This window comes from Pseudorca crassidens, chromosome 2 (assembly GCF_039906515.1).
Source record: "Pseudorca crassidens isolate mPseCra1 chromosome 2, mPseCra1.hap1, whole genome shotgun sequence".
NCBI classification, from domain to species: domain Eukaryota; kingdom Metazoa; phylum Chordata; class Mammalia; order Artiodactyla; family Delphinidae; genus Pseudorca; species Pseudorca crassidens.
Window position 1 is genome coordinate 81,738,587 of NC_090297.1, and position 17,843 is coordinate 81,756,429.

The 17,843-nt window shown below is 37.1% G+C and overlaps 1 protein-coding gene across 1 annotated transcript in view; it reads left to right on the forward strand.

The window, feature by feature from the left end:
- CCDC18 (coiled-coil domain containing 18) overlaps nucleotides 1–16,395 on the forward strand; it is a 135,100-nt gene extending 118,705 nt beyond the window's left edge. Inside the window, exon 31 of the mRNA XM_067726922.1 lies at nucleotides 13,130–16,395. The gene's annotated coding sequence lies outside the window, so the exon portion shown is untranslated. The remainder of the gene's footprint in view (nucleotides 1–13,129) is intronic.
- Nucleotides 16,396–17,843: the final 1,448 nt, after the last annotated feature.

Consider the following 17,843-nt stretch of genomic DNA (forward strand, 5'->3'; position numbering starts at 1 on the left):
TTAAGCAGGCATGAGGACATTAATCTCATTGTACATCTCCATCCAAGCTCTTGGTGACCACGTGTGTTGTAAATGAGCAGTAATATTTTGAAAGGAATCTTTTCTTCTGAGCAGTAGGTCTCAGCAGTGGGATTCAAATATTCAGTAAACCATGTTGTAGACAGATTTACTGTCATCCAGGATTTATTGTTGCATTTACAGAGTGCAGGCAGAGTAGATTTAGCATAATTCTTAAGTGCCATAGGATTTTCAGAATGGTAAATGAGCATTGGCTTCAACTTCAAGTCACCAGCTATGTTAGCCCCTGACAAGAAAGTCAGCCTGTCTTTGAAGCTTTGAAACCAGGTATTGACTTCTCCTCTCTAGCTATGAAAGTCCTGATGGCATCTTCTTCCAATAGAAGGCTGTTTAGTCTACGCTGAAAGTCTATTGTTTAGTGTAGCCACCTTCATTAATTATCTTAGCTAGATCTTCTGGATAACTTGCAGCTTCTGCATCAGCTCTTGCTGCTTCACCTTGTACTTTGATGTTGGGAGATGGTGTCTTTCCTTAAACCTCATGAACCAGCCTCTGCTAGCTTCATACTTTTCTTCTGCAGCTTCCTCACCTCTCAGCCTCCACTGAATTGAAGAGAATTAGGGCCTTGATTATGCTTTGGCTTAAGGGACTGTTGTGACTGTTTTTATCTTCTATTCAAATCACTAAAACCTTTTTCATATCAACAATAAGCAACATAAAGTACCTAGGAAAAAATTTAATGTAAGACATGAAGACCTGTATATTAAAAAGTTCAAAACACTGCCAAGACAAAGATTTAAAGAGATAGAGAGGGCTTCCCTGGTGGCACAGTGGTTGGGAGTCTGCCTGCTGATGCGGGTTCGTGCCCTGGTCCGGGTGGATCCCACGTGCCACGGGGCAGCTGGGCCCGTGAGCCATGGCCGCTGGGCCTGCGCATCCGGAGCCTGTGCTCCACAGTGGGAGAGGCCACAGCAGTGAGAGGCCCGTGTACCGCAAAAAAAAAATAAAATAAAAAAATAAAGAGATAGAGAATATATAACACATTCATGATGTTCAATATTGCTAAGATGTCAGTTCTGTCTCAAATTGATGTATAGATTCAATGCAGACCCAAACAAAATTCCAATAGATTTTTTTAAAGACTTCAACAAGCTGATTCTGACAGTTAAGTGGAAATGTCAAGGACCTAGAGTAGACAGATAATCTTGAAAAAGAACAAAGTTGGAGGACTTACACTATACTACCTGATTTTAAGAATTATTATAAAGTTAAAATTCAATAGAACTAAAAAGAGTTCATAAATATATCAGTGGAACATAGCGAATTATGTATTTATATATTTATATGATTTAATATATATTTATATATATATATAATATGTAAAGGTATATATTTAACTGATTTTCAGCAAGGCACCAAAGTAATTCAATGTTGAAAGGAAAGCCCTCAACAAATAATGATGGAACTGTTGGAGAAACTTAAGGGGGAAAAAAATAGTCTAATTTCTACCTCATATTATATTTTAAAATTAAGTCAGGGTGGATTATAAACCTAAATGTAAAAGCTAAAACTTTAAAGATTCTGGAAGAAACATAGGAGAATAACTTCATGACTTTGGAGTATGTAGAGATTTCTTAGGACCCAAAAAGCACTAGTTATAAAAGTAAATAAGTGACTTGATCAAAATGAAAAGCTTCTCTTAAATCTCTCAGCATTAAGAAAATGAAAATGCATGCTACAGAGAGAGAGCTATAAATATATGAGACAGAAAACCTGCATTCAAAATTTGTAAAACAACTCACTATAAATTAAAAAAAATTTGTAATCCCAATTTAAAAATTGGTAAGGGGACTTCCCTGGCTGTCCAGTGGTTAAGACTCCATGCTCCCAATGAAGGGGGCCTGGGTTCAATCCCTGGTTGGGGAACTAAGATCCTGCATGCTGCACAGCATGGCCAAAAAACAAAAAAAAGGTAAAAGACTTAAACAGATACTTCACAGAATAATATATGTGAGTGGTCATGTGCACATTTAAAAGTGTTCAACATCTTTAGTCATTAAGAAAATAAAAATAAAACCACAATAGGCTACCCGTGAGAATAGCTAATATTAACAAATAAACAAAAAAAAAGAATAGCTAATATTAAAATAACTGGTAACACCAAATGATGTGGAACATCTAGAATCACTTTGGAAAATTCTTTGGCAGTTCCTTTTAATTTCTACATACAGCTATTGTATGATCCAGCAATACCACTCCTAGGTATTTAGCCAAAAGAAATGAAAATATACATCCACCAAAAAACTTGTACATTAATGTTCATAGTACCATATCTCATTTATAGCCAAAAACTAGAAAAACTCAAATGTCCATGAGTATAAGAATGAATAGGCAACTTGATACATTCATACAGTTAAGTACTATAAAAAAGAATAAACTGTTATACAGAATAAGTGGATACATATCAAAAATATGCTGAATGAAAAAAGCTATACATAAAAATACTATATGACTCCATTTATATGAATTTTAAGAACAAACAAAACTGATATATAATAGAAATCAAAACAGTGCTTGTCTCTCAAGGGTGGGGAATTGAATAGAAAAGGGACAGGAGGGACTTCCCTGGTGGCACAGTGGTTAAGAATCTGCCTGCCAATGTAGGGGACCCTGGTTCCATCCCTGGTCTGGGAAGATCCCACATGCCGCGGAGCAGCTAAGCCCATGTGCCACAACCACTGAGCTTGCACTCTAGAGCCTGCGAGCCACAACTACTGAGCCTGCATGCCACAACTACTGAAGCCCGCACTCCTAGAGCCTGTGCTCCACAACAAGAGAAGCCGCTGCAATGAGAAGCCCACGCATCACAACAAAGAGTAGCCCCCATTCGCCACAACTAGAGAAAGCCCGCATGCAGCAACGAAGACCCAATGCAGACAAAAATAAATAAATAAATTTATTTTAAAAAAAGAAGAGGAAGAGATACCAGGAGTACACACAAACAGAAAAAAGGCCATCTGAGGATACTGCACAAAGACAGCCATCTGGACTTCCAGCCTCCAGAATTAAATAAATTCTGTTCTCCAGAATAGAAATAAATTTCTATTGTTTAAGCCACCAAGTCTGTGGTATTTTTTTTTGGCAGCCTTAATTAATATGACAGCTGAATAATACAGATGGAAATGGGAGTGACTACTATTAGATACAGGGTTTCTTTTTGGAGTAATGAAATGTTCTAAAAGCGATTGTGGTGATCATATAATTCTGTGGATGCTATAAACCATTTAATTATATACTTTAAATGGGTGAATTTTATGGGCTATGAATTATGTCTCAATAAAGTGTTTTTTAAAAAGCAGTCAGAGAAATTCATCATATTAACAAAGTAAAAATTTTGAAAACATCATCAATAGATGCTGAAAAAGCTTTTGACAAAATCCAACATCCATTCTTTTTGTTGTTGTTTTTGGGCTGCGTTGGGTCTTTGTTGCTGTGCGCGGACTTTCTGTAGTTGCGGCGAGTGGGGGCTACTTTTTGTTGTGGTGGGGGGGCTTCTCATTGCGGTGGCTTCTCATTGTGGAGCACGGGCTCTAGGCACGCAGGCTTCAGTAGTTGTGGCTTGTGGGCTCTAGAGCGCAGGCTCAGTAGTTGTGGTGCACGGGCTTCGCTTCTCCGTAGCATGTGGGATCTTCCCGGACCAGGGCTCGAGCCCGTGTCGCCTGCATTGGCAGGCAGATTCTTAACCACTGTGCCACCAGGGAAGTCCCCAACATCCATTCTTGATTAGAAAAAAACTCTAGGAGAAAATATTTTCAAATCATATATTTGACAAGAGATTAATATCCAGAATATAGAAAGAACTCTTAAAACTCAACAACAGGGCTTCCCTGGTGGCTCAGTGGTTGAGAGTCCGCCTGCCGATGCAGGGGACACGGGTTCGTGCCCGTTCCGGGAAGATCCCATATGCCGTGGAGCGTCTGGGCCCGTGAGCCATGGCCGCTGAGCCTGCGCATCTGTAGCCTGTGCTCCGTAACGGGAGAGGCCACAACAGTGAGAGGCCCGCGTACCACAAAAAAAAAAAAAAAACAAACAAACTCACCAACAGCAACAACAGTAGTAACAACACAATTTAAAAATGGGCAAAGGACTTGAATAGCTATTTCTCCAAAGAAGATATACAGATGGCCAATAAGCAGATGAAAAGATGCTAACTAATCATTAGAGAAATGCAAATCAAAGCCACAATGAGATACCAATTCACATCCATTAGGATAGTTATTACTTAAAACAAACAACAGAAAATAAGTTTTAGTGAGGATGTGAAGAATTTAGAACCCTTGTGCATTACTGAAGAGAATGTAAAAGATTTAGCCATTATGGAAAACAGTATGGCAGTTCCTCGAAAAATTAAAACTAGAATTATTATATTACCCAGCAATTCCACTTGTGAGTATATATTGAAAAGAACTGAAAGCAGGGATTTGAACAGATATTTGTACACCAATGTTCCTAGCAGCATTATTCACAATAGCAAAAAAGATGGGAGCAACCCATGTGTCCACTGATGGATGAATGGATAAACAAAATGTGGTATATGCATACAATAATGGAATATTATTCAGCCTTAATAAAGAAGGAAATTCTGATTTGTGCTACAACTTGGATGAACCTAGAAATCTTTATGCTAAGTGAAATAAGCCAGATATGAAAGGACAAATATTGTATGATTTCACTTATATGAGTTACTTAGAATAGGCAAATTCATAGAAATGATGGTTACCATGAGCTGGAAGAAGGGAATGGAGATTTATTGTTTAATAGCTACAGAGTTTTATTTTGGGATGATGAAAAATTCTGGAGATGGATAGTGGCTATGGCTGCACAACAATGTGAATGTACCTAATGCTACTGAGCTGTACACTTCAAAATGGCTAAAATGGGAAAAATGTTTTGTTATATATATCTTATCACAATAAAAAACAAACTCCCAGCAATTTAGGAATAGAAGATTAACTTCCTTAATCTGATAAAGGACATCTATGAAAAACCTATAACTGATACCATACTTGATGATGAAAGACTGAATGATATCCTCCTAAGATTAGAAACAAGGTAAGGATATCCACTCTCACCATTTCTTTCCAACTTTTAATGGAAGTTTCAGCCAGTGTAATATGGGGGAAAAATAAAATAAGAGCTTCCAGATTAGAAGGGATGACAATCCCAATCAAAATCACAGCAGGATTTTTTCTTTTGGTGGAAATTCACAAACTTTATGTTCAAAACAAGGAAAGCTAAACAATATGTTGTTTAGGTAAACATAGGCAATAACTATAAAGAAAAACAAGAGAATGCTTAACACAAAAATCAGGATAGTTGTTATCTCTGGAAGTAGTGAGGGAATTCAACTAAGGAGGAGCATACAGAGAACTTCTGGGATATAGAATGACCTGGATGGTGGGTAGACAAATTATTCACTTTATTATCCCTTAAACTGCACATGAAAGTTTCCATATAATTTTGCATTACACTATGAATCCCAGCCTACTAAAAAAAAAAAGTTATGTTTCTCAAAAGTCTTCAAATTAAAGGAATATAAGGCATGTAAACAGAATTTAAGGAGGCTTAAGATAGGGACACATTAACATGATACAACTAGGTAATTCAGAGAAGAAAGAGAGATCAAGGATTTCCTGGAGGAAATAGCATTACAAATTGAAATGAGAAATTCCAAAACCAAATCCTCTGTCCAAATAATATAGCATCCTATTTGAAAAGACAATGAAAGGAACTGCGTGAATTGAAGCAATGCTCGGGTTTGCACCAGACTTGTAGGTTTAAATTCTAGATTCTTTCCCCAAAGAGAATTGTTTGACTATAAGGGGCACCATTGTGAATCTGATTATATGTAGGACCCAATTTTAAGATCCTACCTAGTAAAAAATTTTTACATAGCAAAAAATTTCATGTTTATTTGATTTTTGCATTACTTTTCTATTGCCACAAACTATCACAAATTTAGAGGTTTAAAACCATACCCATTTATTATCTCACATTTCTACACGTCAGAAGTCTGACAAGCAGTGGTAAGGTTCTCTGCTCAGGATCTTATGAGGCCAAAATCCTGGTGTTGGTAGGGCTATGATCCTTTCTGGAGGCTTTGGGGAAGAATTTACTTCCCAGGCTTCTTCAGTTGTCAGAATTTAGTTCCTTGTGGGTCTAGGACTGAATCTCTGTTTTCTTGACCTGTGTCTCCCTCCATCTTCAGGTCAGCAACTGGGAGTCAAATCCTGGTGGTGCTTCAAAGTGACTTCCTCTTTTGCCTACCTTTTTTTCTGCAGCATCTGGAGAATATTCTCTGCCTTTAAGGGTTTGTATGATTAGGTTAGATCCACTTAGGTAATTGCCCTTTCATAAGGTCAACTAATAACCTTAATTGCATCTGTAAAGTCCCATTTCTGCAGTACTTAGAGTATTGTTTGACTGAATAACCAAGGGGCAGGAATCTTATGGAAGGGGGTATCTTTAGAATCCTGCCTATCACAGTTGTCATCCATGTCAAGAAATATTTCAGTAATTGAGCAGTGTATTCTCATGGCACTGTGCTGGGACCTGAAGATTTTAAATGTACAGTCAACCAGCTTCAAGGAATATATAATCTAGTTGTGTGCTATTAATATAAAGTGTTTGTATAGAATGAGGTTTTGTGTAGAATTTGTCTTAAAATACTGTTTCAATTGTATCATCTGAGTTTAGCCAACTCTTCAAAATTATTCTGTTCAATTTCATTTTTTAAAGTAAACCCAGCACATTGACTGGGTTTATTCACTTGTCAGTAATGACAGTTAAGTCATAGCTGAACAGTTAAAAAAACCTCTTTTCAGTGAGTAAAATAATTCTTCTGTCTTAAGGCGTCAGTAAATTTGGGAGGAAGGCGATGAAAACCTACAAAACAAAACTTACCTAACTGAGATCTAAAACCTGAGCCAAATCTCTAGATACCAACAGTATTATTGCAGTGGAAGCATTTCAGGAGCTTCCTGTATAACATGCTAATTCTCTCTTCTTTAAATGGACTAGATAGAAGTGGTACAACAGCAGAATCATTCTAGCCTAATAACCAAATTAGGGAAATGTTTAGTGCTTTAAATGCATTTCTCAATAATAATTTTGTAGTCTGGGCATACTTCCATTTACCTCATTAAATTTGGATATCTTCATATATTGTGATTCATTTGAGAAGTTAATAGCCTCAGCGTTTTACAACAGACACTGTCTAAAGTAGTTAGGAAGACAGAAAGCTTTTAGTTCAACTCATTTCCCCTTGAATAGAGAGCTCAATAAGCCATTTCCTCATGTTGAAATAAAAGCTGTTTACTGAGAATACAGATCAAATTTTGTTACTAGAAAAGTGTGCGTGTGTGTGTGTGTGTGTGTGTGTATAATGAGCCCATGCAAACAGTATTTGATATATCTAAATTCTAGTACAGTGGAAAAATTTGACACACTTTTAGGTTTCATTTTAACTATAATTTTATTACCCTGATCAATATTGTTTGCCTGTTTTTGAATGGTACCTGTTTTAACCTTTGAATCCATTGCACAATGGCTGGGTTTTTTAATCACCAAAAGATCACTTTTAATATGTTGTTTTTTATCCTTCTAATCTTTTTTGAGCATAGAGATTTTTAAAAGTTACTGAAATATAGTTGATGTACAATATTATGTTAGTTTCAGGTATACTACATAGTGATTTGACACTTGCATACATATGGAATGATCACCACAATAAATCTAGTAACCATCTGTCACCAAAGTTATTGCAATGTTATTGACCATATTCCTTATGCTGTATATTACATTCCTGTGGCTTATTTATTTTATAACTGGAGGTTTGTAATTCACCAGTTTTCCCCCACCTGCCCACCCCTGGCCTACCACCCATTATTCTCTGTATCTATAAGTCTGTTTTCACTTTGTTTTGTTTGTTTGTCTGCTTTGTTTTTTAGATTCTCACATATATATGTGAGGACATAGGGTATTTGTCTTCCTCTGCCTTATTTTATTTAGCATAGTACCCTCTATATCCATCCCTGTTATCGAAAATGGCAAAATTTCATTCTTTTTTTGGTTTGGCTGAGTTATATTTCATTGTATACAGGAGATATATGTATATAATATTATATATACCACATATTCTTTATGCATTCATCTATCAGTGGACACGTAGGTTGTTTTCATATTTTGGCTATTGTAAAAAGTGCTGCAGTGAATATTGGGGTGCATATGTTTTTCTAATAAGTGTTTTTGTTTGGGTAAAAATCCAGAAGTGAAATTCCTGGGTCATACAGCAATTCTATTTTTTACTTTTTGAGAAACCTCCATACGGTTTTCCATATTGATTGCACTAATTTACAATCCCACTAACAGTACCCAGGGTTCCCTTTTCCCACATCATAGCTAACACTTGTTATTTATTGTCTTTTTGATGATAGCCATTCTGACAGGTGTGAGGTGATATCTCACTGTGTTTTTTTTTTATATATAAATTTATTTAATATTTGGCTGTGTTGTGTCTTCGTTGCTGTGCGCAGGCTTTCTCTAGTTGCTGCAGGCGGGGGCTGCCCTTCGTTGCGGTGCGCGGGCTTCTCATTGCGGTGGCTTCTCTTGCTGCGGAGCACGGGCTCTAGGCTCGCGGGCTTAGATGCTCCGCGGTATGTGGGATCTTCCCGGACCAGGGCTTTTGAACCCGTGTTCCCTGCATTAGCAGGCGGACTCTTAACCACTGCGCCACCAGGGAAGCCCTCTCACTGTGTTTTGATTTGCATTTCTCTGACGATTAGTGATGTTGGCATCTTTTTATGTGTCTATTGGCCACCTTCTTTGGAAAAATGTCTATTCAGGTCCTCTGCCTACTTTTAAATCAGGTTGTTTGTTTTTTTGATGTTGAGTTGTATGAGTTCTTTGTATGTTTTCAATATATATTTTTTCAATATATATTTTCAATAGTCCCTTATCAGATACATCATTTGCAAATATCTTTTTGCTTTGTTGATAGTTTCCTTTTCTGTGCAAAAGATTTTTAGTTTTATTTAGTTCCATTTGTTTGTTTTTGCTCTTGTTTCCCTCGCCCGGTTTTCAAAACCAGGCATTCTGAGGGCTCATCTTCCTAGTACTTGACCCCCATGTTGGGGAGCCTGAAGTGGGGTTGGGACTTCTCGCTCCTTGGGGAGAACCTCTATGATTGTGAAATTCCTCCAGTTTGTGAATTACTGACCTGGGAGTGTGGGTCCTGACTATACTATGTCTGTGCCCCTCTTACCCATCTTGTTGTTCCTTATTAATATCTTTAGTTGTGTTAATCTCTTCTGGTAGTCTTCATGTCGTTCTCATAGATAGTTACTCTGTAAGTAGTTGTAATGTTGGTGTGCCCATGGGAGAAGGTGAGTTCAGGGTCATCCTACTGTGACATTTCAGCCACACCCCCCATATTGGCTGGTTTTTAATCAGAGTCTGCTTTACTTTTCTCCCCCATTTGACACTGTCCACTACCATGGCTTGATGGTCTCTCCTCTCTGATCTTTTCAAATACCAGTGTCTAAGGTCCTCCTATTTCTTTGATAATTCTTATCTTGGGCTCCCTAACAGGTTTAGATGTTGTTGACTTCCTTGAACCTTTTCTTTTCTTTCTGATATGCTTATCTGAATGCCTCATCCATTCTCTTGGCTTCATTTATAGATGTGTAGAAACCTTCCCTGGAAAGGTCTAATTGCTATTGTTTTGTTCACGGGCATTTCATTTTGTCAAAGACTTAGCTTATTTTCAATAATTTATTTCTTTATTTTGTATTAATTTTTATTGGAGTATAGTTGCTTTACAACATTGTAAAGCAACAGTTTCTGCTGTACAGCAAAGTGAATCAGTTATATGTATACATATATCCCCTCTTTTTGATTTCCTTCCCATTTCGGTCACCAGAGATTATTTTCAATAATTTAATTGTTTTACAGACAAATATTGTATCTTCCCCAATTTTAGCTTTGTTGACAGAACACCCTGAAAAACTTCTATGTCAGGACATTGAAACGGGGTGTTTTTGTTTTTTCCTAAAATGTTTAGTTATTTTTTTCCTAAAAGGTCTTTTCCTCAAAAGTGCATTTTAGGACCCGCATGCAGTGAATTAAGAAGCCACTAGAGGGCGCCAGCCACTTACACAATGACTGAGTAACGGGTCCCCTCCTTCCCTGTTCTGAACTGTTTCTAAATCAGAAAAGTCAAGTCTTCTTGGTAAAAGCCTCAGTTAGTATGTTTATATTCTCTGTCGTTTGTGATTTGTACTGCTATACAAGCATGAAGGCAGAGATAGTTATGGCCACACATACTTCTCCCCAGAATAAAAATTGCTTCTATGCCCTTCACTACAGGGCAGAATGACCAGTTCAGAGTTAGATTTCTTTCTCAGCTTTTCTTTGCATGCCCCTCTGCCATGTTTTTCCCCCTCAGCTGTGAAGTTTATCATATTCTTGTATTGCTCAACTGAATGGCTGTAATTATGTTAATTGACTTTAAAGTGGTCAAATTTCTTTTTCCACCTTTCTCTGTTTCTGTTTTTCTATCTTCCCTCTCCTTCCATCATATATTCCCAAGTATATTTTCCTGATTATTTTTTAATTTTTCAAATATTTTACTCCTGAAAGCAATGTTACAAGAAATGGGAAGGTCATGGTATACAAAACTCTAGGAGTAAGAACAGCCTTAACGTAGGAATGAGGTGGAACCAGAATCTGCCTGCTTGGTATAAACCTCCTTTGGGGCTGGTCTTCCATAGCAGGCGAGGGTGAATGTGGTACCTCATCATCCAGACAGAAAAGATATCTCTCCAAGTCTTTATAGAGGAGAAGAGTAAGCAAGATGGGTGGCTCTGAAGCATCTGGGAATGTGGTTCACAATAACGCACAGAGTTAGCTAAATAAGAAAATCCATGACCATTATGGAGGAAAGATCAAAGAGTCTGTAAACTCAAGCAAATATAAGAGCTGCCACATTGATGAGACCCAAAATCCATTTAGATCAGTTTTCATGCTTGAAATAATGTCACAAAGAAAGTTTTGTGGGAAGGTAGAAAAGTTTCATATTGTGACTCCCTCAAAATGTCCCTAAAGCATGTTTGTCTTTATAATCCACTACAATTGTTCATCCCTGAAGTATTTAAATTCTTTTGGCTAGTCTTCCATTTCAGTTTATAAATCCTCTTGGGATTAGAAGCTCCTTATGTTACTAGTCATTTATTTATTTTAAAAAAGCATTACTGTGCACTTCATGGCAGGCACTGTTTTATATATGTCTTGAGAATACAAAGATGACAAGACAGAATCCCCTCATGCTTGAAAAGATTAGCATAGTGAGAAAGATACCCTAATAAATAAAGTGTAAAGTAGTAATCTTGTCCTAAATCACCTTTTGCAAGGATGCTTTCTTCCTCTAATATTCTAGAATTTATAGAATAAATCCAAGCAGACTCTTTGTCAACAAAAGTACACTACAAATACATCACTTTTATTTTTGAGATGTAAGTTTTTAATGCATGTAAGAGTTCTTCCTTTCTTTTCTGATTCTAAACTTCAGTCATTTTTCAATATGCCTACAATGTACCAGGCACTGTGCTAGGATACAAATATGAATATGACATTGCCTCTGACTCTTCAAGTTGTTTATTTTACATCTCCTCTCTCCTTAAACCTCCAGCACTTCATCTTCCCTCACTTTCAACTGGTGATCTCACTTTACACTTCATTGAAGGAACAGAAGCCATCAGGCAATAATTACTACATCTTCTCACCACCAAATACTTGTACTCCCTCCTTTCACGATGAAGAAGCATACCCTGTCCTCTCTAGGGCACTGGATTGCATGCCTGCCTAGTTGAAGATTCACTCCTGCCATTATCTGATCTCTGTTCTGCGTCATGCCTAAACGCTCCCTAGAGTCCACATTCTTGCCAACTTATGCCCTTCCTTTCACAGTGAACCTTATCAATAATTGCTTATATTGTACTTGCTCTCTCCACTTCCTCAATTCTCTTTCTCTGTTCAACCCACTCCAATTATATTTTCATTGCATTTGTGGAAATGACTGTTGTCAAATCTGTCACCAGTGACTTCGCCTTACCAAATTCAGTATCAGTTCTCAATCCTCTCTAATTTGACCTCTCTGTGGGATTTGGCAGAGATGACCATTTCCTCCTATTTGAAACACATTCTACCGTTAGCTTCAACCACATGCTCTCAGTTTTCCTCCTATATCACTGGAGTTGCTTCTGGGTCACTTCTTCCTTTATTCCATCTCTAAATATTAAAGTGCCCTGGGTCTCAATTCTAGAGCCTCTTTTCTTCTGCATTTAAACTCACTCCATAAGTCATTATATCTAGTCTCGTTGCTTTAAACACAATTTATATGCTGATGAATTACAGAATTATGTGTCTAACTCTGTTCTCTCCCTAGATCTCCACTCCTGAATATCCAGCTGCCTTCTTACATCTCCATTTATGTCTCTTAGTGTATCTGAACTAGAACAAGACCAAAACAGAATTATTGGTCTCCCTTCAGAGTTTTTTCCTATCACAGTCTTTTCCACCTTGGATGAAGCATCCTCACTCACCCAGTGCTTCTTCTCACCACCCCATGTCCAATCCATCAGCAAGTCTTACTAGCCTTGGAAGTTCCTCTCCAAGGCTTCTGAGACCTGCAGAGCTTTCTGGACTCATCCGTTACACTCCTACCTTGTTCACTGCATTCTGACCACATGGGCTTGCTTTATAGTCCTCATTAATGCCAAATGCATTTCTGTCTCAAGCTTTAGCTCTTATTGTTCCCTATGCCTAGAACACTCTTCCCACAGAGCTCTTCCCGTGGCTGACTCCTCACCATTCACTTCCCAGAGTTATCCATGCAAATGTTGTCTCCTCTCTACTCTATCCAAAGTACTCTGCCCACCCACTGCCTACCCCCAAAATTATTGTATACCCCATCACCCTGTGTTATTTTTTCATAAGACTTACCATTACCTGAAAGTATTTATTTGTCCACATTTTTGGTTTCTCTTCTCACCAGAATGTAAGGCAAAAGGAATGGCTCTCATGTGTTTTACTCACCCCTGCATCCCCAGTGTCTGGCATATAGAGATGCTTAATAAACAATTATTAAGTGAACGAAAAATGGAATTAATGAATGGGAAGACAGGAAAGACAGCATATAACAACCTTCAGTGATATGAACTGTGACAGAGATGACCAACCAAGGAAATGATCCATGAAGATAAGTAGCTATCTAATTGCTAGATAGTTTTTATATACCTTGAAAATGTAAGCTTGTATTTTTATTATTCAGATCTTTTTTAAAACTCTTTTTTTATTGAATGAAAGATTCAAGTTCTATAGTACTTTATAATTTTCAAAAGTTTCACACATGATTTTATATAATCCCATAATAACCCATTTTTTGAGTCCCCTACCCCTTTATTGCCCCTCCCCCCTTCCCTCTCCCCACTGGTAAACATCTAATTTGTTCTCTATATCTGTGAGTCTGCTTCTTTTTTGTTTTATTCATTAGTTTGTCGTATTTTTTAGATTCAACATATAAGTGATATATAGTATTTGTCTTTCTCTGTCTGACTTATTTCACTTAGTATAATGCCCTCCAAGTCCATCCATGTTGCTGCAAATGGCAAAATTTCATTCTTCTTTATGGCTGGGTAGTATTCCATTGTGTGTGTGTGTGTGTGTGTGTGTGTGTGTGTGTGTGTGTATCTCACATCTTCTTTATCCATTCACCTGTTGATGTACACTTAGGTTGCATCCATACCTTGGCAATTGTAAATAACACCGCTATGAACCTTGGGGTGCATGTATCTTTTCAAATTAGTATTTCTGGGTTTTTTTCAGATATATACCCAGGAGTGGAATTGCTGGGTCATATGTTAGTTCTATTTTTAGTTTTTTGGGACGTCTCCATACTGTTTTCTACAGTGGCTGCCCCAGATTTACATTCCCACCAACAGTGTTCCCTTTCCTCCACATTCTCACCAACATTTGTTATTTGTGTTCTTTTTGATGATAGCCATTCTGACAGGTGTGAGGTGATATTTCATTGTGGTTTTAATTTTCATTTCCCTGATGATTAGTGATGCTGAGCATATTTTCATGTGCCTGTTGGCCATCTGTGTTTCCTCTTTGGAAATATGTCTATTCAATCCTTCTGCCCATTTTTAAATAGGGTTGTTTGGTTTTTTTGATGTTGAGTTGTATGAACTGTTTATATATGTTGGATATTAACCCCCTATCAGTCATATCATTTGCAAATATCTTCCCCCATTCAGTAGGTTGCCTTTTTGTTTTATTGATGGTTTCCTTTGCTGTGCAAAAGCTTTTAAGTTTAATTAGGTCCCATTTTTATTTTTGCTTTTGTTTCCTTTGCTTTAGGAGATGGATCAAAAAAAAAAATTGCTACGATTATATTGAAAAGTGTTCCACCTATGTTTTCCTCTAGGAGTTTTATAGTATCTGGTCTTACATTTAGGTCTTTAATTCACTTTGAGTTTATTTTTGTATATGGTGTTAGAGAATGTTCTAATTTTACTTTTGTACAAGTAGCTGTCCAGTTTTCCCAGCACCATTTATTGAAGAGACTGTCTTTTCTTCATTGTATATTCAGATCTTGAATATTTAAAGATAGCTAAACTAACACTTTTCATACAGGAAAACACCCCTTTCCACTTTTCAGCTCCATTTGATTCTTCCAAATTTAGGCTCGTATCTCATTTCTCACCCCCTTTTCAGGCTTATACAACATATTCTTCACAAAAACAACAGCAAATGAATAGTTAGGATTATTTGTATCTTTGATATGCTATAGTTAAATGATGTTTTGGACTTTAATTGCAGGACAGTTGCTTTCAAGATTTCTGTGAAATACTCTGATAGTCACCTCAAAATTATTAAATGTATTTTAAGTAAATTATCAAAGAGTGTCATATATTATGATCTTTAGGTCTTCCTTTATTTTTCAGTCAGGTTTACTGAGGAATAATTTATATATAGTAAATTCAGTTCTATGAATTTTGACGATGATATACAGTCATGTAACCACCTCCACAATCAAGATATAGAACACTTCCATCATCTCAAACTTTCCTCATGCGTCTTTGTAATCTATTACCTTCCCCCATCCCTTGTCTACCACTGATTTGTTTTCTGTTCCTGTAGTTTTGTCTTTTCCAAAATGGAATAATATAGTATATATCCCTTTGAGTTTTTGATAATGCATCAGTAGTTTGTTCTTTTTTATTGCTGAGTAGTATTTCACTATATGACTGCACTATATTTATTCATTTATATCTTTCTGTGCTAACTACATTTTGAGGTATTAAAGCCTGAAATATGATTTTCTGGAAGACATCTTGGGTTTACGAAATAAATGTTTATTGAGCCTCTCCTATGTGCCTGTGGATTCTAAGGTGAATAAGATGCAGTTCTCTTTTGAAGGAGAAATAACAGAGCAGGTAAAAGAACAGGATGTGAGCTTCTTGTTGTTTTTAGAAAGGATCTAATAGAGGGCAAGTTTTGTTAGACTGAAAACTCTTTGAAACATAATCACATATAGTATTTAACTATGGAATGATTTCACAAATCTATTTTTTAGTTCTCTTTACACACTTTATTGTGTGTTCAATGTCCCAATTAAAATCTTAAGATAGGATAATACAGTAATTGAGGACACAAACTTTAGACCCAGAGGAACATGGATTCATTTATTGTGTTCACTGCTTCTTAGGTGCTGTGGACATTTGTTGTTGTTTTTTTCCATAACAGCAACCCCTATTCTTGTGGGAAGTGCTCCCTCAAACTGTGATTCTCATGGAAGCTGCCAAACATTAGGCACTGACTCCATGTGTCCTGGACCCTCTTGATTTCCTAGCTCAGCTCTCCCTTCTCTTCCCACCACATTTGTACGTGGTTACCAGACCCTTCAGTGTCTGTTTTTTGACTGATTCAGAAACAACAGAACATAATAATACTATGGGCCAGAAACTTTGCTAAACCTTTTAATACATTATCTTATTTAATTGTGACAGCCACAGCGTAGTCATAATGCAGTGACTGTTATTATCCACATTTTTCACACAAGGAAAAGATTGAAAAGAGTGTAGAGATGTTTATGAAAGTCACATGGCTGGTATGTGGTAGGGCCAGCTCCCTTCAAAGCCTTTGCTCATAACCATAGGATTGTGGCTCAGAAGCCAAAACCCCACTCCTAATCAGGACATGTCCAGCAGGGTCTCAGGTCTCCTGCTCCATGGGTGGGGTGGTGGTGTCAGTGGTGGTATTCAATATCCTGTTTTATCTCCACTATGTTTTCGCTTTACTGGCATCATGGATTCTGTAAGTCTTGTTAAATACTGGGTAGTTTTCACTATTATTTTTAGCTCATTCAGCATTTACCAGAGTGCCACAGCCTTGTGATCATAGCGTTTGAGAGCTTCAATATGACATTTACCTCTTTCAAACTAGACATGATCCATCTACTCTGTCTGTGGTTTGGGGGTGTCTTAATTTCCCCTGTTGTAGATATTTCCTCCAGGCTTTTATTGCTTTGTTACTTCTCTTTGGAGTTGCAAAATTTTTTCAATGACGTTGGGTTAATTTCTTTCATTTTGCTTAATCTTCTGGATGCTTCTCTTTTTGTAGCTTAAATTTTGGGGGGACAGATCTGCTGAACTAGTATCCTGCCTATTACACTACAATAGACTGAATGTTTATTTCCTCCTCCCAATTCATATGTTGAAATCCTAATCCCTAAGGTGATGGTATTAGGAGATGGGGTCTTTGGGAGGTCATGAGGGCAGAGCACTCATGAATGGGGTTAGTGCTCTTATAAGAACGACCCCTTTACCCTTCTGCCATGTATGGGTACAGTGAAAAGAGGACTGTCTATAGAAGGTGGCCCCCTCACCAGACACTGAATCTGCCAGTGCCTTGATCTTGGACTTCCCAGCCACCAAAACTGTAAGAAACAAATTTTTATTGTTTATAAGCCACCCAGTGTATGCTATTTTGTTACAGCAGCCCAAAAAGACTAAGACATATACTTAGAGCAGTGTTATTCAAACTCAAGGACACGACTCATTAGTGAGTTGTGAAATCAATTTGGTATGTTGTGACCAGCATTCTAAAAACACAAAAAAGAATTGAAAATATCAGGATGTATCATATATATTAAGGATTAATATAGTTTTGTGAAACTTTTGTTTCAATTGTATCTGTTGCAATGTAAAATATATTTCTTACTGTAAGTAATGGTCGAAAAAGTTTGAAATGACCATCCTAATGGATCCTCCTCTTTGGAATGTCTCAAATTTTATCCCAAAGAAAGATTATTTTTTCATTCTTCCTTCTGTGGCTCAAGTAAACCGCAAATAATTGCATTTACTATATTTCACAGTTGAGCTAATTATCTGAAGAATTGAAGAATAGCCTATAAGTATCCTAAATCTATGTCACTTTATGATATAAAAAAAGCATTTCATCTCAGATGGAAAATTATTGATAGCTTCCATAAAGTGCTTAGAACATTTCTTATCAATAGAGTCACAGATGTAGAAAAACTTATAGTTACCAGGGGGGAAAGAGGGGGAGGGACAAATTGAAAGATTGGGATTGACATATATACACTACTATATATAAAATAGGTAACTAATAAGGACCTACTGTATAGCACAGGGAACTCTACTTAATACTCTGTAATGACCTATATGGGAAAAGAATCTAAA